This window comes from Silurus meridionalis, chromosome 27 (assembly GCF_014805685.1).
Source record: "Silurus meridionalis isolate SWU-2019-XX chromosome 27, ASM1480568v1, whole genome shotgun sequence".
NCBI classification, from domain to species: domain Eukaryota; kingdom Metazoa; phylum Chordata; class Actinopteri; order Siluriformes; family Siluridae; genus Silurus; species Silurus meridionalis.
In genome coordinates, this window is record NC_060910.1 from 8,697,105 (window position 1) to 8,721,078 (window position 23,974).

General features: G+C 36.9%; 1 long non-coding RNA gene across 3 annotated transcripts; it reads right to left on the minus strand.

Moving 5' to 3' along the window:
• Nucleotides 1-217: 217 nt before the first annotated feature.
• LOC124380269 lies at nucleotides 218-22,244 on the minus strand. Of its 3 annotated transcripts, XR_006924649.1 has the most exons (4): nucleotides 21,293-21,458; nucleotides 8,812-10,842; nucleotides 8,668-8,717; nucleotides 218-7,115 (listed from the first exon to the last, which is right to left on the minus strand). It is a non-coding gene; the product is annotated as an uncharacterized LOC124380269 (long non-coding RNA). The 3 variants fall into 3 exon arrangements; XR_006924648.1 differs by lacking the exon at nucleotides 21,293-21,458 and adding an exon at nucleotides 22,099-22,244 and having other exon boundaries at nucleotides 8,668-10,842; XR_006924647.1 differs by having other exon boundaries at nucleotides 8,668-10,842.
• Between the last annotated feature and the right edge of the window lie 1,730 nt (nucleotides 22,245-23,974).

Below are 23,974 nucleotides of genomic sequence, written 5' to 3' on the forward strand. Positions count from 1 at the left end.
TGCATTTCAATTAATTCTATATTTTATATATATATATATATATATATATATATATATATATATATATATATATATATATATATATATATATATATATGCAACACCATAAATCAAAACTAACTACAAAGTCATGACAACTAAATAGTTGAATTTATTTTGTATATACTTAATTTTTTTAAGTTTGTGTGAAACCAAAAGTTCCATTAGATAGATCAAATCCAGAAACTTTGCTTTACTTTACATAGTGAAGTAAAATTTTATGTGCAGTACTTTATTTTATTTATTTTTACATGATATGTCTATTTTCAGTATTAAAATAGACTGTATGCCACTGTATGCCACTGGTCCTCTAAATCAGAGCCATGGTTCATACCACATAATCCTAGTGTGGAAGTGAGTGCAAGAGTGTAAAGTGGTACGAAACTCACAACAAGAACCGTTGGAAACTTCCTGATGTGTGTGTCAATTAAAAAAAAAACAGGTTTGGACTTCCCTTCCAAAAATTATATAAAACATTACTTCGATAGGTTTTTTAGACAAGTTTTATAAATTTTTATATGGGAAATTGTAACACACACACACACATTTTTCAGAAAGGTGCAATTTATCAGAATTTATTCAGGCTGTTACTGTGTTAACTATAAATTAATAAAAACATTCACCTTACCCAAAAGAGCAAATGTCAGGACACAGTTTTAAAGCTACTCCAAAAATAAGCTCAATGCAATATACAGTACCTTATCCTATCTGGTTATTTAAATATTCACTTCTATATACAGTAATCAATTATATAGATAAAATAAAAATAAAGCTTCTTAAATGTTATTAATACATTGATACAAAAAATATTAATGCTTAATAACTGTAGCTACCTACAATACACTTAATGTTACATTTGCCAAATTGTCTGATGCACCTTATTGTTTGAGGAAAGCTGACATCAGCGTTGTCTGAGGCAAACTTTTTTCACAGTGAATAGATCAACATGAGGCTATGGAGAAGACAAACAACGGCGTGGAAAAACAAACAAGACCACATTGTGCTCTGGCTGTGTGGCCTTATCTCCATGTGTTCCTGTTTGTTTGTGCTGCTGATCAGACGGATGTGGGTAAAATGGCGTGAAATAATAGGTGAGACGCTGTTTCTGCTGCTCTGTTGTTACTGCACAGCACAGCTGTTGTGTTCCTTATGGTGCCACTGGGATAATCTTGTCAAAGTATTTGATCTATATTTATTTCCCTTTTTTTTTTAGGCATAGTTTATCATTGAGTTCTGATACTGAGAGGATCGGGGAGCTGTCAGCATGGATGCTCAGGATCTGTGGGATTGGGTAATGATAGTGTAGGCAGCAAATAAACGTTTATATGGGAACAGGATGTGCTTTCACATTGCTATATCTTTACTCTTATCATAATCATGAACCAGTCTGATCAGTACCAAGCATTTAATTCACTTTATTTTCAATTGAAAAAGTGGTTTGTGTGTGTGTGTGTGTGTGTGTGTGTGTGAGAGAGAGAGAGAGAGAGAGAGAGAGAGAGAGAGAGAGAGAGAGAGAGAGAGAGAGAGAGAGAGAGAGAGAGAGAGAGAGAGAGAGAGAGAGAGAGAGAGAGAGAGAGAGAGAAACTCCCTTTCATTTGTTAGCTGCCTTAGTGGTAGACACAATAGTCAACACAGGAACAATGTGACTGTCGAAATGTATTTCCATGACATGTCCTTGCATCTGGATGTTTAATGTTGAATTGTTCTATTGTTTTATTGCTTAAAAATTTTACTAGTTAATATTTTGCCATTTAGGTTTTTTTTGCCAGATTTTAAATACAAATAATCTATAATGTCATTAAGCACTGGAAATAGCAGTATGTATAGTCATAGACACTAAATCTGAGCCAATCATAATCCATAAAATGACCAAGAATTAAACAAATGCACACCTGAGACTATAGAAGGTTGGAGTGGTTTAGCAGAGTTGTGTAAAGGGATGACTCACGTTATGAGTTGTATGGTGATACTCCAGAGAGATGTCTTCAGAGATCTAGTGAGAAATACAGTAATGAATGCATCTTTACCACAGTTAGGCATGGAGGATGAGGTGTTATGGTGTTGGAAGCCTTCTCTGGTGTGGGGACTGATTAAAGGCTTCACTGTTAAAAGTCAATGAATGATTTGGAATACAGAAGAATATTACAGAAAGACTGGCTAACTGGCTTCCCACAACTGAAAAGTTGTTTTCTAATATATATTTCTATATATTATTTTTTAACAAGACAACGCTTCTGCCCACACTGCATGCACCACCAAAAAGAGGCTAAAGAACAAATGTATCAGATTTTGGCCTGGTAGAAGTCCAGTTTTGAATTCAACAGAATATTCAGGCCCACAATCAACATAAAACTAACCAAGAAATATGTATTACTTATAATCCACTTGAAACCTTCAACACTTAATCTTCATTCTATTAAAAATTGTTTATTAAGAATATTAAAATATTAATATTTATTACAGAGGTTTGTAGTATAAAGGAGGCTATTTGGTATGTTGGTGCATTATATCAATTACACAACTATGCATCTGAGTTTTGAAGTTTCTGGCCTTCCTGTAAATATATAAAATGGGGAAATCTTTATGACAAAAAACATAAATGCTTCTCATCTATAACATTATAGTTGATGATAAAAAGTCGGCTTTTCTTTCCATTCGCATTGTCTCAAGCAACAAATGTGTTTATTCAGGTTATGTAATATCTTAGTTATTGCTCACAGATAGTACGTTGTCTGCCACATTGAGTGTTCAAAAGCTTAATAAAACAAATATTTAACAACACTGACACAAACAATTAAAAAACAGGTGAGAGTTAGCTAACAGTTTCAGCATTTTTAAAGGCATCTGTTTTTCCTTGAGTTGAATTGAAGTTTATTTTCAATTGTAAATTATTATTATTACTGTTGGATTGTCCAGTTTGTAAAAAAAACCCTAAAACTTGCATTTTAAATAAACAGTCAGAGTACATCAGTGTGCTGAAATGAAGGTGATAAAGGTGATAAAATAAGGATTGGCAACTAACGTGATCTGTTAATCATAATTATAATCAGTTTTATTTTTCTTCTTAAAACATGCTCAGTGACTTCAAGACACAAGAATGTCAAATTCAAATTAACTCCAATTAGGGCAAATGTCACGCAAGTCTGAAAATTTCAATTTAATGCAATTGAGTCAATGTGATAATCACTTTATGGCATGATTGCACCGCAGATATGATAAGTAAACATGGGGAAGGATTAAGCAATGTTTTATGGCTGTTGCATGGGGTACGCACTTCATCAGGTGAAACAAGCGATCAAGAACCCAAACATCTGCATGCTGTCACACAGTCTGTGCACTCCAACATTAATTGAACATAATTGCTGCTTCAAATCTTCATTTTTTTATTATTGTGAGATCTGACAGCACTGCTCAGAAGCAAATTGGGATCATCTTCCATGACCAGTGAGGATTTGCAGATTTAAGCCAGAACTAAGTTTATTTCCTCCATGCGCTTTTTATCCCCGCATACAAACCGTTTAAAAGGATCACCCACAACACCCGCGATAACCACATTACTGTAAGAGAGAAATAAGGCCGCCCGCATGAACATTTTCATTGGCACCCCCAACTTCTTCCTTTTCCTCCTCCTCCTCCTCCTTCTCCTCCTCCTCATCTTCACCCCGGTCTAATCGTGCCAAGTTTCCCGATGAGTTTAGATGTTTGACACTGCGAAATGCTCTTAAATCTTTCCCGCTCTTCTTTTTCCTTATGCTAGGCCCTATCTCTACTGAGAAAAGGGGGCTGTATGTCGAATTTGTAAATTTAGCATTTAACAAAATGGCGCGTTAATTGGGTGCAGACACGGTCTGATTCGAAATGCTGACTTAAGAAAAAGAAGTTCCGATTTTTTAAATGAGGTTGGATAGCTGCATGAGCACCTCCTCCCACCGAACACACACACACACACACACACACACACACACACACACACACACACACACACACACATCATCATCATCCACCCTCCTCTCCTTTTTGTCCTCTCTTAAGGGAACTTATATCAGGCATTCTCTCGAGTTCCTGTGGGAAGACTTTTGCTTCAGAATCCTACTGCTAGGATTTTATCCAAATAACTTATTCCAAAATAAGGGAAATTATTTTCTCCTATATGACTAATTCCTTTGTATCAGTCCAACATCATAGATATTGGAAAAAATATGTAAGTCATTTTAACATATAATCAATAAATAGCCAAACGTTTACATATTCTATTTGCACTTTATATCAGTAATTACCAACAAGATCCAATACTTCATAAGCAACAAATATCTGCAACCTGATAAGTGTCCACTTGTCTTTAGAGTACAACATGAAGGACATGAGACTGTTACCATACTCATTCTTGACCAGCCAAAAAAAATCGATTAGGCCTACATCTTGGTCACAGCTGGACCAGACCCAAACGGTGTCAGAAGAACTCCCAGTGTAGCTGAGACAGTACGTTTTTCAGAAGGGTACACTGGTACATCAAACACTAGTACATCTATTGGCAATCGACACGAGTGCCACAGACAGTAAGCATTGAACTGTAGTTGCTTTGACCGTATATCTATTTAGTAAATAAATAATTTTCTTAAATAAATGTCTTAAAAACTGTTTTTAAGGATTTCTATAAAAATTAAGATGGGTATTATTGTTTATTTTTGGAATATAAATGATAATTTTTTTTTTATTGAATCAGGTTTTAAATGACACAATTCTCACCAAAAGAAATCACAGCCCTAAATCCTTACAAAGAGTTCTTAGTGCAACTTATTGGATTGAAGACAAAACCATATGCTATACCTTCCCCTCGAAAACCTCTTCTAACCCTGACTTGTGACAGAAAAGCAGTAAAAAGTGTAATTAAGTGACTGCCAAAGAATTAACATACTCTAGAGATCCTTGGCATTGAATGGTTTTGATGACAAGCGAAACCTAGCAGCTCATAAGACTGCTTTTTTTTTAAACGTCAAAACACTTGCTCTCACAAAAGTCATCACTTATTCCTTTTCGTTAATGGTGCTATTCATTTCCCCAATGCAGTCTTTAAAACATACAATGTCTCGCAATGATGTTTCAGACGGCTTGGCAATAGTATGCGCAGAACACACACTGGTAAGCCTGTCCTGGACTGCTTGAATTTCTGTGCAAGGTCATTTTGGACATATAATATTGCTTGTCTGGCAAAGCAAGGGCAAAATCAATGGTGTGTATAATGATATAGTGTGTAATCCATGTCCATTTGATAGTTATCACGGCCCCATTAAACTCAAAGACATAGCCCACAGCACTGCGGCCGGAGAAGGTGTGCAATGCCCAGGATTCTCTACCGGCACCTTTCCATCCTGAGTAAACAAGCCACAATTAATCGCAATGTGTAAATTTAACCCAGAGGCAAGAAGGCCACCTAAAGCCTTGCCACTAGACACCATCTTGGCAAACTGCCACACCTTATTTTTACTCTGACCTTTTCTGCGATTAGCAGTAGCTAGATTCAGTTGGCAGCACATACAATTCAGTCCCGAGTCAGGCTGAAAATATCGGCGGTTTCTGTTTTCACTTGAGATTATTGTAATCTTCGAGCAATTTGATGTTTCAGGTTAAGTACAGTGTGTATTGTGATCATATGACACACACAGACATGTCTATTGATAGCTCTTCAATGTGTATCTAACACATTAGTGTCCCTCAGTATAGTTATGTTTGGGTATTAAAAGATTGGCCTCCACTTTACAAGCCTGGACATGTGTGAAAGTGTTTTTGTCTGCATACTGGTTTGTTCAGAAAGGCTTAAATGCTTTCACATAAGTCCACTGTGAGCAATATGTCCTACCCAAGTTTAAAAGAAAAGTAGTGCAGCAAAGCTAAAGCTAGCAAAAACTTAAAACAATGTCCTCAAAAAGCTGATCAGGGCATCTGGCTTCGTGCGCAGGCATTGGGGATTTAAATCGGTGCAAACGAACTGATTATTTAAGCGTAAAATGTGGTTTGGGCCAGGTGTGTGCTCTGAAAAGCGTGGCAGAAGAAAGGAGTCAAAGCGCGATTGCAAGGGACAGGTCATGGCTGCGGTGAATGGGGTCTCTGAACCTTCCAGGTGCACAGGAGTGTTGACTGATGGAAGCAGGCTTCAGGCACTGGCGTAAATTCTCCGCAGGAATCCAACAAGGCCTTATTCACAAGGGATGCTCAGGCATACTTTGACTTGTTTTTTAAGAGCACATGTTTCTGAACATTTTTTTTTGTTGCAAGTTTTGTACCAAATGCTACATAGTGTTTGTGTGTGTTTAGAAACCATCCAACAGGGTCTTATTTGGCAGCAGGAGAATTCAACTACATCTTTAGCAAGCACCCGTAGGCGAGTTTGCACTGTGCTTCTCTCTGCACACTTGTAACTGCTCCCACACTTGAACAGGCAAGTGTGTGTGTGTGTGTGTGTAAGTGTGAGCATGTCAGTGTGTGAATCCCACTGGGTTCCATAGTCTGCGCCGAGCTCCACTTTATCCCTTGTTGTTTTGCGACTCAAAGGCTGTCGTCCCTGTCTTTATTTATGTGGTCCTCGTTAAAAACCAATACACCCTCATTACCAACAATACACAGCTACGTCACTCTTTGAAACAGGATCTACTTAGGTGAAAAGCAAACTGATAAGAGACATAAAGCTGGTTGTAGTCATGTACACAGCTACTTGCTCTATGTACATCATTTCAATCATTACCACAACTGTGGATGCCTATACATTCATATAGCAAGAGCCTCCACAATAATCACCAATAATGTGGTTTTCCTTCACCAGAGGGGATCTCTTTGGATGGTCTCCAAATGATATTCTACTAGGAATGGAAATGAAAACATGATTACTGTAATATATACCAGATCAGAATGTTAATTTAAAATCTTTGTCTTGAGACATTGAAGAAGGCGATTATTTTTATGTTAGATACAAAAAATGTCTTACCTGATTTATTGCATAATTTCTGTGTAGCATTTTTTTTTGCACATTTCTTCGGGATGCTGTTATTCAAATCAGTGAACACTTCCTTAGAGATATTTCCCTAAAAAGTAATAGTAATTAGTGTGTAATTTGCTGTTCCAAGTGTGTGTGTGTGTGTAAACATACAACATATCTTTTTTTAATAATACAAAAGTCTCAATATATATACTGTATATACTGTATATACATTCCAAGTATTTGCATTTCGTGCTGGTTGATCATAACCAGGTTGTAACAACTGCTTCAAAATGTCAAAAGAAATAAAATGAGCAAGAGACCAAAAAACAGAGATTGGCATTTTATTGAAAACTGCAGTTAAACTCAAACAGGCTGTAAATCAGCTGATCAAAAGTTTAAGACCACAGCCCAAAAATCCCCACAACAGAACTAAAAGTGTCAAAAAGGACTTGTGAATAGCGACTAGTGAATAGCCCCACCGTTGTTGTTGTTAACTTCAAACACTAGTTTCAACATGCTTGATGCAATTGTTTCCAGGAGGCTGGTGTGAACGTTGCTCCATGTGGTGAAGATGGCTTCACGAAGGGCATCCACAGTCTGAAACTGATGTCAGTTTTTGTAAACTTCACTTGCCATCCGTTTCCAAACATTCTTAGGGGATTTAGATCAGGGAAACATGCAGGATGGTCCAGAAGTGCAGTGTTATTTTCCTGGTAGAAGTTCTTCATCAGGCAGGCGTTTTGAACTGCAGCGTTGTCCAGCGTTGACCCAGTCATTACCACAGAGATGAGGGCCCTCAGTCATGAGGGATGCCTGCTGCAACATGTCCACATAGCCAATCGCCGTTTGACGCCCCTGCACAACCTGAATCTCCATTTTCTGTGCCACATAGAAAACATCTCCAGTGGAATCTCCTTGTAAAGCCAGTATCATTGGAAGCCATCAGGACCATCCAGGTAAAATTTTTGTCTCATACGAAAATAAAACTTTCCTCCATCTTATAATCTCTTATGTTTGGTGCTCCCTTGCAAATTCCAAATGGGCAAGTTTGTGGTGTGGGAGGAGACGTGGCTTTTGAAGACGTTTTTTGTTCTTTAAGCCCTTCTCTCACAGATGCCGTCTTATGGTTATTGGACTGTAGTCAGCATCAGTAAGGGCCTTAATTTGGGTCAAGGTTCGGCCTGTGTCTTCACTGACAACCCATCGGATCCTCCGGCTCAGTGCAGGTGAAATTTTTCTGGGTCTACCACTAGATTTGTTGTCCCATAACTCTCAGGATCTTTTAAGAAATTTAAGATAACTGTCTTACTGCATCCAACCTCAGAAGCAAAGGTTTTTGCAAGAGCTCTTGCTTGTGTAGCTCAACAATCCTGCCACTTTTAAAAACAGAAAGCCTTTTTGCTTTTGCCATCAGGAGATCATGACATTGTGACGGTCTGAAGGACAATGACATTAAAGACATATTTTTGCACAGATTTTAATTTTTAAAGGCTTTGGTCTTAAACTTTTGATCAGCTGATAAACAGTCTTTTAAGTTTAAGTGCATTTTTCAATAAATTGAATTCAATAAATATAAAAATATATATTTATATATATATTTATATGTGTGTGTGTGTGTGTATGTGTGCGTGTGTGTGTGTAAGATATTTTCTTACCTGTTTAAAAATATATATTTTTTTGTTTATTAATTTTTTCTATTTGAACCCTATCAGGATGGACAAGATGAAAAATTGAAGAAATGTAGATAAAGGAAGGAAGAACAAGATGCAGAGGAAACCTTAAGTGTGACCTTTCCATACTTTTCCTCCTGCAGAGCCGTCCTTGCCCTGGAGCGTCCCACCACTCATTCTCAGGGTGCAGAGATCAGGGGGCAAAATGTTTCCGTGTGTTGTGGTGTTGCTGCCTTGGGCCATGCTATGATTTTCACCTCAGCCTCCTCCTTAAAGATACCGCCATGTCTCTCCAGCATATATTCGCCGAAACATCTATGCTCGTAGCTTGATAGCGTTTCAAGAGCATCATGCTGCTTCTTCTTCGTTGTTGTTGTTTAAAGCCGCTCGGGATTGTTTTTGCCAGATGTGAAGCGTAGCCGGGTTTCAAAGCATGAGCAGCTGAAAGGAAGTTGTTTGGGAAGAAAGAAAGGAAGAAGAGATGTGTGTGGAGGAAAGGCTGTTCATTGGACGGCTGTCTTGCTGGGAGAAAGATGCAGGTTAAGTTACAGGATAGATCCATAATCAGTGAGACCAGAGACAACTGAATGAGGGAATTAGAGGCCTGCTGTGCTGCCAGCACGTCTTATCTTTAGCTACGAGACATGTGGAGAGGCAGCATGCTAATTGCTGTATTTTACTTCCTGCATGAGCAGGAAGCATTCATTTAGACAAGTGCAATGTCCTTTAAAATTGAAGAAGGGTACGTATCTCATTTAAAAAAAAACAGTGGTGTGGACTAAAGGTTTTTTCTTCCTTATCTTTTATAGAAAGTGTAGTCAGTTAGGTTGTGTATGCAGTACACACACATACGGTATGCAGTATGCATGACTTAAAACTCATTCATAATTAGGAGGAAATATTAGTATGTGTATTACACATTACTATCATTATTCATGATAAACAAAAAGATTTAGTCTAAACAGATAAGGATGTAGATATAAATACAAGACAATTTCTTTTTCCAGAAAGTTTCCCGACAGGCTCTCGAAGGTTAAAATTACAGATGTGTATCAGGACCTGGATGCCCACAAACAGTCAAAATTAAAATGTCAGATATGAGATTCTACTAGAGACCACAGTAATCTCTGCACTACAAAAAACCTAAGTGAAAATATCTTGAATAGAGGGGAAATTTTCTTTGTCTATATCATGATATAATAATATATCACATACCATATAAGATTAGTAATCATGTTTTAGTTGCTTTTTTGCTGTTTTGTATTTTCTCATTCTGGTGGTTTTGTCTTGTAGCTAGAAGAAGCTTTAAGCTTAAAACAAGCAAGAAACATTTGGTTTATTATAATAAGGTTATTATAATGCAATTAATACTAGGTAAATTGACTGTATTAAAGATGTTTTTTTGCTAACGAGTCTGCAGCTCTGCAACTGCAGCATTGTAACTGCTTGGCCATTGTCATTTTGGTTTAAATTAGGTTAGTAATTTGTTTTTGTTTTGCAGAAATAGTAAATTTATTTACAAAAGTACATAAATAAATGTATTAAAAGATTAATGGAAGGTGCAAGCAAATTGCTGGAGCGGGATTAAAAACAGTCTTGTGCACATTAATAGCTGAGAATAATTATAAATTTGAGTAATCATGTGAGGAAAACTGCACAATCATTCTGATAATGTTACCATTTCTAGCAAGGCCATGGCCACTTCTGGTTTAAAATTCAAATTAAGATGAATATTTTGTTAAATAGATTACAACATATAGAGTAGATGTATACCTTTACCACAGACAAAGATAAAAGGGGAAAAAATAATCTCGGTTTTGAAGCATCATGTGTCATGTTTATGATCCAAGGATGCACACTTGTGTTTCCTAGCTCTTGTGTTTCTAATGTGCGTCTCCAGCCATCACATGTCTCTGTGACATCTGCCAGAAGGTCTCCAGAGTGTCATCCAGTCTTGCTTTAGTCCTGCTTTTCTGTGGCCTACAGCATGCCCAGAAGCAACATTCAGAAACTATTGTCCTCTCCAAGCTAGTGGACGTTCTTGTGAAGATGTCAGCAGTGCACTTCTAGAAAGATCATGGAGTGGAGACGGATGGCTCACGTCAAGGCTGATTTCAGTTCGGGCCCCAGGAGAGCCTGGCCTCGACATGCTGCTGTTTGCTGTCATGATAAAAGCAGGTATGTCATCAAGACCATATGGAATGTAACAACCGGGTTAGATCAACATCTATCTCTGATATTTCTCTCAGCTACCCTGCATAGAGATATCACAACTTTCTTGCTCTGTCAAATCAGCTTCAATGAATGTTTTTTTGAAAGACATGAATTTTCTTCCCTATGATATTTTTGGATCATATGAGCATCATATTGTATTTTACATTACACATCATGAAGCTCAATGTTTTCAAACTTTATATGACTTTATATGTTTTTATATTTATACAGTGAAATGTTTATATATATATATATATATATATATATATATATATATATATATATATATATATATATATATATATGAATGTATATATGTATATATGTATGTATGTATGTTAATTTTACATCCAACATTTGGTTGTCTTGCCAGTTGTTCTGGCATTTGAAAGACAAGCATTTTAATTCAGAAAGACGTAAGTGTGAGTCGGATTATCTTTACATATTTCAGACAGATTAGCAGTGGATGCCATGGTATGGTTGTCACAAAAGATTTTAAGTAATAAGATAAAGACCTAATAAAGGAAATCATTTATTTTGCAGTCAACTTGATTTAAAAAAAAAAAACTGGCTTGTATTTTATTTATTAATTATTTTATTTTAATACATTTTTACCGCTGCGATTTTAACTTTAAATTCAACAGAGTTATATGCCAACAAGAGCATTTTTTTCCCTTTATGTGTTGACATATGTATAATACATAATGTTAACTTAATTGTACATTATAATTACCATTTATTTATTTATTTTTATTAGAACAACTGTTCTTGCTCCAAAACCTCCAATAATTAATTATGCCAATTTTTGCTATGCTTAAGCTCTAATGCAAATTTAATTAACACCCAATGTTATTTAGGTTATGCATTCCCAATACTGTATATTCTTCATACTAATGCTTCATGTTTTCACACTTTATTGCCATTTTAATTACGCAAGTAATCAAGTATCACTTGTTAAATAAGCATCAGTAAATGCAACAAATTTACTGGTTTAATTTGTAAGGATTATTTAAGCCACTTCTGAGCCTGTGAATCCCCCATTTGTAAGTGGATTAATTAATTTGAATCAATAACTGCTCTCTTGCTTATCTTTAGCTGTCACGATCCAAACTGGAGTTTCTACTACTCAAGCCGGTTATAAGGGTTTTTTTGTTGATTTTATTCTGGTTGTTTTAAATCAACAAAAAATTATGAATAATTGCCAAATTATTAAACTGCATTGTTTTTCTTCCCATGCAGGTTATAAAGGCATTTACAGGATTTCAGCCCAATGCCATGCAAACTGAAAACATCAGAATGATTCTCATTGAGAAAGCATGCCTAATTAGAAATGATACTCAGAAACGAAGCTGGACTTTCTGAGTGAGAAAGTCTTCGCAAGTGTTTAAAGCAGATCAATAATAATAATAAAAAAAAAAACATTATTCTCTGTCATAGTGTGACCACGACGAGGAATCTGTGTCGACTAAATTGGATTTCTTCGATCCAAAGTTAAACAATGGTAACCAATTACTTTTCCTTTTCCTTTTCCTTTCTTTTAATAATTTATTTTAATTCACTAAATGTCACAATTGCAGCTGAAGGGTTTCTGTAATGCAGTTTTCATACAGACAGCTGCTTGGTTAATGAAAGATTCAAATAATTCACTTAGTCAATAATTAGCATTGAGATACAGTGATGAGAATATTTTATGAGTGCAAATTAACAAGCAAACTGTCTGCTGCTTCAGAATTTCAGTGTGTGATAGAAATCAGTGCCTGTTTTGATATAAGAGCTGCCCAGGTAGAGTGACACTAAATATAATTCAGCTTGCCATTCAAAGGATGGATAACAGATGGTTTGCAAGAGTCATTCTGTGTTTGCAAAGGATTACATTATTAAGTTGTCACATCTGTGTGGGATAAAATATTCTGTATTTATCACTAGGACTCAAGCAAAAAGTCGTTCTAAGTGAAGAGAGCATGTAAGAGAACAGAAGTAAGTGGGATAGTAAAGTAAGGGATTGTGGTGCTATACACAATATATGCAGTCTGAGTTAATAGCTAGACCCTCTGGCATCCAAATTGCAGCTAAATTGTGTCAGTGAACAAGGAAAGTGGGAAAAAAAACTCAGACAATGTCATCAGATTCTCCCGCCATGTTTGGCCTGGCAGCCGATCGCACGCCGAGTCGATGGCTCGGAACAGGTAAACTTGCTGAGAAACCAAAAGCAGATGTTGTTCTTTAAAACCCGTGCTTAGATGTCTAATGACTCTTAAAGTTAAGGGCCGTTGATCTGGAACCACTTTGATTTGCCAGCAGAAATGGGGCATCACGCTCGTAATGAGAGGCATTACCTAATCATGATGGGTGTCGTGGAAACAAGAGCTTCTGAGACCTCTTTTATGTAAAGGATAAATCACCATTGTTGAGTGTGTGATATCCAGTGAAGAAAAAGCCAATAGGAAAAAATAGAAAGGAGAATTAAACAGGTCTCAGTGTCAGTTCTGAGAGGACCAAGTACAAGGCAAGTGAATGTGTGAATAAGAACATAATTAATAACCACCTTACTATAATAATTTAAAAAGAAATCAGCTAATCAGTTAAATCTTGCTAAAATCTGGCTAATTCGTTTTATCATTAGCTTCTCTCCAGTGTACAGTTTACTTTTGGTTATATGATGAAGTTGATCTTTTCAGATTTATTTTCTGTGTAATTTGTGTTGGGCACAACTATATTTGGTAGAGGTGACAATGAGTAATCATAGGTTTCAGTCTTCGATCCAAAGTTAAACAATGGTAACCAATTACTTTTCCTTTTCCTTTCTTTTAATAATTTATTTCAACTCACTAAATGTCTCAATTGCAGCTGAAGAGTTTCTGTGATGCAGTTTTCATACAGACAGCTGCTTGGTTAATGAAAGATTCAAATAATTCACTTAGTCAATAATTAGCATTGAGATACAGTGATGAGAATATTTTATAAGTGCAAATTAACAAGCAAACTGTCTGCTGCTTCAGAATTTCAGTGCGTGATAGAAATTTACAGTTTACTTTTGGCTATATGATGAAGTTGATCTTTTCAGATTTATTTTCTGCCCAACTGGTTAGGCGCAACTATATTTGTTAGAGGTGACAATGAGTAATCGAAAGTTTCAGTCAAAACCATCATCAGCACCAACCACTAAAATTGAAATGACTCCTTTTATGCTGCCTCTCTGTGTCTGAGCGAGTGGGAAATGAAACTAGATCTAGCTAGCTCTGTTAGACAACATTGTTACAACATTTTTGTGTAAAGACAAAAGTATGATCTAATTTTTTAGCCTTTGTGCAGTAAACCAATTCATGTTGTTAGGCTGTTGCCACTGTCAGTCAACAGAGAAAATTAAAAAGGGGTTTAATATTTTATAATTCATTAAATGTTAAATTCCGATTAAATGATCTAATCATAAATTGCAAATCTTTTTTTGCATTTCTATTTTAAAGCTTTAGGAGATCTAAAACGTTTCACAAGCTCTTTTGAAGGAACCATTAAATGTAGAAACCTACAGCCAAAAGATTTCCATTCAGAAATTGTCAGCTGCGTGAAAACCATTTACAGCTCCTATACTTATTTACTTGTCATGAAGTTATGTGAACTTTGTGTCACAGCTGTTACGTACCAAAGGAATTCCTACTTACAAAATCCACATCCTCCTGCCACACCCATTTCCCCGAGTCCATTCCTATCACTCTGTTCATCTCTGTATTTCTGTCATACAACAATTTAACGTTTCCATTTATCTCATTCTGATTAGCTTTTTTCTATTATGTTGCTATCCAATTTCTTTTGTTGCACTGTTTGCTCTAATGTTAAAGTGTTTATTTGAGAATATATATATTGAGAATAATTATTTGTACTAATTAGTTTTGAGCATTTCAATCATATGGATTTATCAAAACTGCATCAGGACAGCTCTTTGTTTTACCTCGCCTATGTAAATCTGGACATTCTGATTTACATTTACTAAATACATTTTATTATGAATGTGTTAATTTCACTTTATTGTGATCTTTCATCATTTTTGACATTTTTCCAAACTTGTTATACTGTATATATGCTGCACTATGGTATAATCAATTAAATGTGATATTGATTATTAAACAGGACATTATTTTTTAATTTTAACCAAATTTGATCATCATATGGTATAGTACATAAAATCCAAATTTCTCTTCATTATATAATAAAACTTTGCTTTAGGATTGTTTTATATGCATGGAAAAGTATGATGTCAATTAAAAAAAAAAGTTTTTTTCTGGGCATTCCACAACTCCTCACCTCAAAACACACACACACACACACACACACACACACACACACACACACACACACACACACACACACACACACACACACACACACACACACACACACACACACACACACACACACACATTGTCTGGCTATCATAATAATGAACCGGGAGCAGTAATTATTCAGTTATAGTTCTTCACGTAAGAAAATGAAACATAAGAGCTGGAATCGAAAAAGTGTGCATGAGTATAATTTGAGAAAATAAAAAAACTTTCCCCTCCAACACTCAGTGGTCAATTGACTAAGTGACCTTTAAGTGTTGCTGCTGCTGGATTTAAAATTGACAGTGTGAGACGTTAATTGTTTGGAGAGGAGAAGCTGGTGAGACTAATTCAGAGACACCGGTGTTTTCTTCTTTTGTTTTTCTTCTTTTCTCAGTGTGGTGAATTAATGTAGATTTCTTTTCATTTGTGTAAACCTCGGTCAAGAAATTACAGTCTGCTCTCCCCACTGTGCAGCATGTTTTCACAGATTAGATATTGTGCAGAAAGATGCATTACTGGACAAGTACAGCACACACGATCTCCACCCCCGTATATCTGCCTTTGATCTTATGATGCGCTTCAGCGAGAAAGCTAATGTGATTATGGACTAACATATAAACTTTTCAACACAAAAAATGACTACAATGTGCAGGCCTGTGCATGTGCTTGAAAAAAAAAATAACTAAACAGAACTCTTTCTCAGGAAAACAAGAAATGATCTTCGCCAAACTAGTCCCTATGAGGCTTTTCAAGGACCAGAAAGCATACTCCCACTGGTTTTTCTGTGCTAAACAGCCCCCTGTGTCCACTTTCTCTCTCTGGAATCATTTGGTGGTCACATTCTGCACATAATAGCTAGCCCTTATAACAGGCTTTTAGCTATTGTGCGATTTTTAGTGACCCTATTTTTCTGTTTGAGTGGCAGACACTTTAACCTAACAGACCTTAATGCTGGTACCCTTCAGGGAAGGTAATTGCACTCTATATCCATCTGCCCTGACCTCTTTCACCCTTGCTGAGCTCCACCAAGTGATGGCCTTTCAGCAAGGCAGCTGGATCAAGGTTCGGCCCAAAAAGCAGAAAACAGATTTATACAATGATACATGTATAAAGCACTGTACTGTTATCAATCTAAAACCATGAACAGAAGCATTGTGTTGGAGTTGACTACTAAATGCCTTCAAGAATCTAGAAGTGTGTTCAAATGTGCTTTCGTTAGGGTTTTGATTTTGATTGTGGTGGGTGTTAAATGTCAAGCAGTTCATCTCCATCTACAAACTCAGAGTGCGGTGGTTAGTTTGGTTGGTTCCTGGTTTTGGGTTTGGCCAGTTATTACATAAAAGTTCATAATTTTGGTACAATGGTAAATGTTCCATGTGAAATCTGACATCCCAGTGAAACAAAGTTTTTTTTCCAGAAACAAGTGCAAAATGGTATTTTCATTCATTGAAATTAACCTTCTATCCTGAATCTTACAAAAAGTTGAATATGCATTTATTCTATTGGCCCACAGGTTAACCAACAACTGACAAAATATAAGAGATAGTACCTAGGACAAGTGTAACTGAGCTATTTGTTAAATATTTCACTTTGGACAAGAAGGTTTAACAAAAAGAAATATTTTGTTTGTATGTCTAACCTCAATGTGTTTCACAGATGTGTTATGCACCTTATTGGTTGGATTAATAGGTGTTCGCTGATGGCAGACGATTTTTTAATAATCAGGAACAGGCAGGTGTGTAGAAACTCTGCCTGCTTAGCATAATGCACAGTCAGATCATGTTTAAACATGTGAGGAGCTTACTGGATATCCAAAACACTGACTAGTTACTTGATTTTTTTCAAGAACACAAAGCAATCTCAGATTAAATCTTTAATAGCAGAGTAAAATTATCATATACATGTTAAGTACACTTAGTAGCAATTATGTTAAGTAGTTATTAATACCTACTTACTGTACATTATTACTGTACATTATGCTGCTTCTACTACTACTGGTTAGTTAGATTGGCACAACTAAAACATACGTCTATAAAAGCACACTGGAGTTAGTGAATGCATTTATGACTTGTTCAGCCCCTTTCTATCACTCTCACATGCACTAATTTTGACATTATGTATTATTTTGTGTTTGAATTATGATCAAATATATATTGTGGTAGATTATGAACATGTAGACTGAACATTTAAACAAAATGATGCACATACAGAATCTATCATGGGCTTAAAGAACTCTTGATCCACAGGTGGCCAGTCTGAGTATTGTGAAGACATGGGAGAGAAAACTGTGCAGCTGTGACCCTCATGTTCATGTTTTCCACCTCTCCACCATTCCTAGTCCCCATGCCTTCATCTGTCACTCGGGACGCCTGCCGTGCCAGCATCACGCCAACCATGGCAAGATTAGAAAATTGCCCAAATGGTAGGGTGGAAAGGTATAATTGAAAATGGCAAAGGGGGCTTAATTGGGGCAGATGTTTGAAGTGAGCGCTCTGCGCCGTTAAGTATTGCAGAACAGAGGCAAGGCAGGCCTCGGAGGGCCACTGCACACAACGATTACTCTCCATGTCAGGACTCCAGGACAACGGCAAGCTAAGAAAGCCTGGCAGACAGTACGCAGACAAACAAGAACGGCGCTTAATCATGGAGATTACTGTGCCGCCACTGCTGCCATGACAGGGACTAATTGAGGGAATGTGAGACACCTTCTAATGAACATCTAATTAAAACCAACTGCATGTTCCAAGAAAGAACTTGAAGAACTTATTTAGGCAAATAAGACAGGCGTTTTCTTTCCTCACTTTTTATTTACTCAAAGCTTCAGCTGAGAGAGATAGATGATGTACAGTACAGGGAAAGGAACTGCTGTGTGTTATTTATCTTTTCTAAAGACTCTCTCATTTTTTGTTCAGTCTTGACACTTGAACAGCCATGGGTACAGTGTTTTTTCCCTTCTTTAACCCATAATTTTTTCCACTTATTCTGTTTTGATGTTAAATATCCTTGTGGTTCCATAATGATTTGTCCAATATCATCTTAAAAAGAGCTGACAGTCAGGTCAACACCCTAAACCTCTGAAATGACTCCTTTGTTATGTCAGTGCTAGCATGGTGTTCTGCTAAAGCCAAACTTTATACTTTAAATTAAACCATAACTGCACAACCAATTCCCAATGCAAAATTGAATCTGAGCCATTTGTTTTATTTGCATGGATTTAAATAACAGGGCCTAAAACCTCAGAAAACCTGATATTTTTTACTGACTTATGCTTGTCTGTTTTATTAGTTGTCAAGGAAAGGTGTGCTGGCGATTTTTGTTTCACTGATTTTGTTGACTTCTGAATCTGGTGTTGGTAACTTTCTTTCTTTCCTTCCATGCTCTTGAAAATAGAGGCTAACGTTCGATTTATTTTCCACATTTTTTTTCGTACATTCTCCCCTGTGTTTTTTTCCCCTGCAATCAATGCCAAAACTGCAGGAGCATCTGAATTGCATCAGAAAATGACCCTTCGCAGCCAGGGCATGTGACAACATTATTAGGAACATTATAATGTGAAGGGGATTTGGGGCTAATATGGATGGCACTGGTGCCCATTTAGCTGTGAAAGGTGGACATAACAGCACCCACTCTGAAGACATGTGTTGAAGAAGCGTGGGGTTTTCTAACTGACAATTTAGTGGTTGCTTCTCCATAATTGGGACATCACCAGGCAGTTTTCCCCCTGAAAACATGTCATAGTTTGGCCTGGTTATCGTTTTGCTTGCCAGAGCCTTTAATGCACTCTGAAACAACTTAATTCTTGCATATTTTGCTTGTGTCAATCTGACCTCCACCATTTACTCTGGTAAATATATTGCATTACAAAGTGCATAACTGGGTTAAACTCTTGATTACTTCTTGTTGAATGCAGACATGGGGGTATATAAATATTGTTCTTTTTAAAATCAATCTCAAATAGTACAACATAGCTTTTTCCCCAGCCACAATTGAGTTTCAGCAAAATGAAATATATAGAATTTTCCATCTTAAGTGCAAGTTGTTTCTTTGTGTTGTGGGACTTTAATTCAGGGGTAGGCTGTTGGTCTTGACCACTAAATATTGGGTTATCCCATCTATTTTTCTCAAGTGCAATACAAACAGTTGAGGATACTGCATTCTCTATCATTTAGAATAATCTGCCGAGAAAGGATAACAAAATCAGTCACTCGGATCTCTTGATGTGGCAGAAAGTAAACGCTATACCTCATTATCAAGACAAAATTTACATACAGAACATCATTAATAGTATATTATTATCGCTAAATGAATTTCTATGATCTGTGATCAATATAGTGATATATATAGGGTTTTTTTTTTTTTTTTGCAAATGCCACAGATTATTTGTTCATGTATTGTGGTCTCTGGACTTAGGTAGATGAGACATCTACCATACAAATGACTCTTAAGAAATAGAAGCCTGTAGTCACATGTAACATTACTTCATTACTTTATATCTGATTTATCACCACAGTTAAAATAATAATTTTTAAAAAGCTAAGTATACCAAACCGTCACATTTACAGAATCTAAATCTGTACACAGTATTCTAAGTGAATAGTTTGTGTTTTTTTTATTTTTTTTTATTGTGACCCGAACTATCTGCTCCACTGATTTAGTGAAAGTCAGCAAGTAGCCATTAGAGAAAGCCTTGAGGTTTAAATCCAATTTTAATTTCACACCACAGCTGCTTTAAATGATGACTGACACTGCTAGTATATCTATTTAATTGATAGTGAATTTAATAAACACTGAAATGTACTTGAACAAGCTAAATGAGATTTGCTTTAATCAAACGCTTTTTGAAATTTCGCCCTGTACTTAACCAGCTAATATGTTTGACATGTCTTTTAAATCAGTGATAGTTCATGAGCTGCCTGATTGGCCAGGCTCTCACTTAAAAAAAATGCCTGGAGTCATTCGCTTGTTGGGTGGAGAGAGAAATGAGCCTCGTGAGTGATGCCTGTCTAGAAGTGTCCGCTGGATTGAAAGCTATTATGGGAACATTTATTATGACACCTAAATTGTCAGATGCAAATCGCGGCCAAATGCACCATGAAATGGACCTGAGAAGACCTCACTCTTCACACCCCATCTGTTCTGCCTGCCATGCGATCTTCTGAGCGAGAAGATGGAGTTGCCAAGAGTCCAAGCTGGAGAGAAGCTGAAGGCTGTACATATGTGAAAATGCTATATACTGAACTTAGCTGAAAGTACTTAGCCAATAAAAGTAAGTCGAAGGGAAAATGGTGTATTTTTAGAATTAAATCTGCACCGTGTGTTTTAAGATAACCTTTTTGGATCATTCATGTTCCAGATCTATGAACGAGTGGCATTTAAATTGCTTTAATTGAGAATTTTTACCTGCTGTAGTATGAGCACATTTATTATTATTATTATTATTACTATTATTATTATTATCATTATTTAAGGGAAAAAAACGTTTGCCTTCCTCTTTATTCCAAATTTAACTCCATTCCAGCCTGATTTACAGCTAGTGATATTTTCAGAAAAAAATTCTAAAAATAAATAAATACTTAATCATTGATAAATAATTGATGGATTGATGTTCAGCATGATGCAGCTGTAGATGATCAATGTGCAGTTGATTTGGTAAATATAAAAGCTGGCATGCATTGTATCGCAGGTTAAATATAACTGCAGCCATCCTTGCTTAATGCAATGCCATGAATTCGCTTGTTTTTCTGGCTATTAGTGTTTTATTATGAACAGTTCCAGGTGGATCACAAATTCAACATTCAAGCTAGTAAAATTATCTTGCAATTATAATGAAACCTATGTAAAGGGTGACCCCAGGTATCAAAAAGTGTACATACATATGGTACGTTACAGGATCTGTGTCACCCCTGTATGCATCACGAATCCAACATACAACATATATATATCATTTCAAATGAATCCAAATCACTAGAATCAATCTACAGTACAGAGATGACCTCGGTGCTAAGCCCTGCACTGATTTCCCTTTGCCTAGAGGTGAGTGCCTCCCATCTAATTAGGAGATAAAAGCTGCCACTTACCATGAGCTTTAGGGCTCGTTCAGACACACATACACAGATACAATCGGGTTACCATGGTCACCTGCCAGTGCGTCTGGATCGCAGTACATCTCTATCAGGACTAAAGGAACTGCATCTGCCTCGCAGCATTATGCAGCCAAGGGAAAGGTGGTATTTTTAGCATGCATTGTTGTTTTTCTCTACTTGCCTATTTAGGTACTTTGTGCAAAGCAAGTGATATCAGCCTTGGACATCCCTGTTAGAGGTGATAAAGAATATATTGCTGCCATTGTTATTATTCTTTGATATTGAACACAATAAGAAATAGGATTTTATTAATGATTTTAGTCAACTTTTGTTAATGTTCCATGTCAAAAGTTGACATATTACCAAAGTCTGTAAATTCGTTTTTGTTTTTTTTCTTTTGCCATTAACAAGAGAGAATCATGGCAGAGAGAGAATAAAGAGGGGAGTGGGGGTAGGAACCCTTCCATTCATGTAGCAGCAGGATGGTTGTCATCAGAGAGAGGATCTTGGTGCCAGCTTGTGGCTGTCTGTGGATGCTGGCAACTGGCGCAGTAACGAGGGGGGAAAATAGGCCGAGCCACCAGCAATAATCCTGCCTTCAAAAGATCCAGATGGCTAACCTTTCAGTCAAAATATTGTTTTTGGAGGGAGGTGTTCAGCTCCCACCCCTTTCTTTCACCTCCCTCTTACTCTCTCTCTCTCTCTCTCTCTCTCTCTCTCTCTCTCTCTCTCTCTCTCTCTCTCTCTCTCTCTCTCTCTCGCTCTTTCTCTTTCTCTCTCTGTCCCTCTGTTGCTCTTACCTGCTGTGCTTTATCAGATCTTGGGGTCCTCCCGAGGAAAACAAACAGTACTCATCCGAATGTTCCGGAGCTTTACGGGTTTGAGTGGGAAAAGTGTATTTATTGGACTGTGTGTGTGTGTGTGTGTGTGTGTGTGTGTGTGTGTGTGTGTGTGTGTGTGTGTGTGTGTGGAGGGGCATGTGGGCTCCTCTCAGTCTCCTGGGCAGGACACACACAGAGCGACTCTGTGTGGAGAAGAGGGCCATGACACAGCTCACACCACTCAGCACCATGGATAAAGGGCTCTCGCTGGTCTAATACACACACACACACACACACACACATACAGAAAGAGAGAGAGAGAGAGAGAGAGAGAGAGAGAGAGAGAGAGAGAGATGTTAGTCATCCTCAGGAATTAATCATTGTTCATATTAGCTATTGTTCAGTCATGAATGTCTACAGCGACATCAGTATTTTGTTTTTGAAATCTCATGCCATGACAATATGCAATATTTTGCTGCTATTTATAATGAACGCAAGCTTTCCCGAATCCCAAACATTAATACTCTGCCAGATTTTAAGATATTTCTTTTAGTCCAAAATAAAAGTTGCCATCAGGTTATATTGTGTTACACCACATTAACTTGGCACTTACAGCACCGTTATAAAAACAGTTGTAAATCACGCTAGGGTCCACATAAATCTGTCAGTAGCTTCATCAGGATAATTAGTCCTAATTTGCTGTTGATGATTTAAGTAAAAATCTAATAGCGTATGAGGCATCCTCTGGAGGCATGCTGTTTTGAACTTCCTGCTGCTCCTGTGTTCCCTCTGTAATGGTGGTCAACCTTGTGCTGCCATAAATTAGGCTATATGAGGCTGTTCACATAGACGTACACTCACTCTTACACACATGTACACAAATACATATATAAAAATTATATATGCTGCCCCATGTGTACACTCACAGACAAAACAAAACCTGCTCTCATTTGCTCTCCTTCTCCCAGCAAGCACACACAGGTCGAGTCAGGGTGCTGTGCTCGGGGAGCCACGGTGGCTCCTGTGGTCAACGGCTGGGGCGTCTCAGCCTGTTGTGCGTTGCCACATTCGCTCTCGCTCCTCCAGAGCCGTGTAGACAGCCAGGCTCCTGTGAGCTGCTGCAGTTGCTGTCCCTCAGAGTAGAACACAGAACGGACTCACAACACCTCGACTATCACGCTGCCCACAAACCCGTCCAATAACATGCACAAAGAGACAGAAGGAAAGACAGAGTTCTCAACTAACAATTTAGTTTGTAGAACGTTGCTGAAAGTTGTGGTTTTAAAAGTGTGGAATGCTTTCCAGTTTTTTTATATATATATATATATATATATATATATATATATATATATATATATATATATATATATGTGTGTGTTCTTTGAACATTGCATGAATTTTTTTTTATATGTTACAACCTGTTAAATGAGTAAATGATAATAATGTTTTCTATCTGTGTTTTTAACTGACCTAAGAATTTTGGCAAGGACAGTATTTCTTTCTTTCTTTCTTTCTTTCTTTCTTTCTTTCTTTCTTTCTTTCTTTCTTTCTTTCTTTCTTTCTTTCTTTCTTTCTTTCTTTCTTTCTTTCTTTCTTTTTTTTCCCTTTCCATTTATATTAATGGCCTTGTCCAGAGTGACTTACAACTGAGCAATTAAGGGTTAAGGGTTTTGCTCAAGGATCCAGCAGTGGTAGTTTGGTGGTGCATGGATTTGAACTAATGACCACTGAGCTAACACCTCCCCAACCTCCCCTAAATAATATACAGGGCATGTCACAAGACAAAAAATTCAGATTGAGATAAATAATGGAGGAAATAAAGGTTTTTAGAATAAAGAGCCTTTTTTGCCATTGA